The 2,140-nt window shown below is 46.5% G+C and overlaps 2 pseudogenes; one reads left to right on the top strand and one right to left on the bottom strand.

Moving 5' to 3' along the window:
• Positions 1-302: 302 nt before the first annotated feature.
• Positions 303-1,274, bottom strand: LOC101591801 (annotated as a pseudogene).
• A 724-nt stretch (positions 1,275-1,998) lies between these two features.
• Positions 1,999-2,140, top strand: part of LOC101571887 — a 1,881-nt pseudogene continuing 1,739 nt past the window's right edge.

The following is a 2,140-nucleotide window of genomic DNA, read 5'->3' as shown; positions in this document are numbered from 1 at the left end:
GCTTCCCTGGCAAGCGCAAGGGACTGAGTTCAATCCCCGGTTCCGCAAAAAGAAAAAGCAAAAAAGAAACAAAATCCAATCTACAGGGGTTTTTAGTTTTCTTTGAAACATGTCTTGAGCATCTTTTAAAATGCAAGCTAGACACAGGCTGTAGCCTTAAAGAAAAAGGCTTCGTACAAGCAGCTGGCCAGCACTGCCGTGAGTGGTTATACAACTAACCGAAGGAAACTGGCCGCACTCAGCAAACTGCTTTCAGCGGAGCAAGTTCCCCCTTGGAAGCTGAGCTCTTAGTTCCTATTACACTACCAGCCGAACACATATTCCATTGTTTTGGATACAAGACTTTCATCTTTTTTTGGCGTTTGTCAGAAAGAGCCTGGTAGTCACTAGCAGAAGCTCTGTATGCTGTAGCAAGAGGTCACAGGGTGGAAATCCTGAGGGCACTTCCAGGCTGTGTTGGTGCGTCTACAGTTTTGGTTGGTGGTATAAAAGCTGGAGATGAAGATGACAAAGCACCTCTGTCACTGTTTTCCATGACACTTTTGTCTATACATGGTTTTACACCAATCATGATGGATTCTCCAAATATTCTCCCATCTTTACTTAATGCTTTCCAGGCCTGCAGTTTAGATTGATAATGAATATGCGTTCAATTTCCTGTGTTAGACGTCACATGTTTTAAGATATTTCCATACTGCGCAAATTGTAGTAAAATATGGGAAGCAGATGCTTGCGGAAACCCAAATACAGTCACCCAAGTGTCATTGAGGTGATCTTCTGAGGTCAGAGAATCTCCTTGTGTATAGAAAGGATGCAACTGGGCAGGAGATGGTGTTGTCTTTCTCGGTTGATCAATATTTGCTGGACTAAACATACTTTGCCTTGTTCCAGGAGTAGACGTTGGAACTCCAACAAGAGGACTCTGCATGACTGAAATGTTTGTCTTCTTGAAGTTAAAGGGGTTGATCCAAGGCCTGGGCTGGAAATGTCATCATATATGCTTCTAACTGGCGGAGCTCCACTTTTATCTTTATGAGCTGGTACAACTGGTTGTGGTGGCAACCCACCAGCAAGTAAAGGTGACCGCCTTTCCATTACTCCTACTGAAGAGCCACTAATTGAGTGAGCTTGTGGAGTCACTGGAGCTGGCAAATCCCCCATTTAGAATCCAGGTAAAAACTGGGCATTCACTCCTGGCTTTGGAGATGTGAGTGAACCATCATTGGTTCAGATCCCAATGTGGGCACCTGGGGTTGCACAGCAAAGGTTGCCATCGGGACATCTGCAGCTACTCTTATCCCCAAATGTCCCCAGTTTTCAAAAATGGCAGAGACTCCTCTCTCCATGTATTCTTGTTATATGACTCATTTCTTTATTGGGGCAATATTAGCTAAGCTTACTTGTAATCTAATGCTGTATAGTTTGACCCACATCATACTCACATTGTGACTTAGCTGCATAAACTACCCAACAAATGTCCTCGGTGACCACCCACTTGGGACCCTTCCTGCCCTCTCTCAATAATCCTTTCCTACCCAGAACCTCCTCCATAGTTCCTTGGGATTCGTTCTTTGATATTCAGGGGACAGGAACCCAGCACATCTGGCATCCAGCAGGTTGGGAGTTCTATTTCTCCTCTATTACTGAGATCACAGGCGTGTGCCACCACACCCAGCCATGCGTCCACCTAATTTCTTTCTTCTTTTAAGGAAGCCCACCAGCCTAGGACAGTTTCAGTTTCAAACATGGGGCTGGAGTAGTGTGCTCCAGGCCTTGCCGGGACCCCGGATGGACTGAGTGCTCACAATACAGGACACCACGGAAAGACTGAGGACACTACAGAAAGACTCCACCCATTGCCCTAATCCTTTGATCACCTGGATTCCAGGAGAACCAGAGCCACAGGGCTGCAGCCATCACCAACAGAAACACCTTTCCTGGGAACAGGCTGGCTCTCAGCCTTGAGGATCCCGGAGGCAGGGAAGCAGGCCTGAGGAAATGGGGAACCTGGTCCCTACCCACCAGCGGGTCCTTAAACCTGGCCTCCTGCAGTGCTTTCCTGTTCTTACCTTCTTTGGGAGGGTGGATCTTGGTCACCTCTTCAAGCTGAAGTCTCTGAACATTTTTTCTTTTTTTTTTT

Source organism: Octodon degus, unplaced genomic scaffold, assembly GCF_000260255.1.
Source record: "Octodon degus isolate 3935 unplaced genomic scaffold, OctDeg1.0 scaffold00083, whole genome shotgun sequence".
In the NCBI taxonomy this organism is placed as follows: domain Eukaryota; kingdom Metazoa; phylum Chordata; class Mammalia; order Rodentia; family Octodontidae; genus Octodon; species Octodon degus.
The sequence above is the reverse complement of the archived record's forward strand: the minus strand, read 5'-3'. Positions and strand labels throughout refer to the sequence as shown.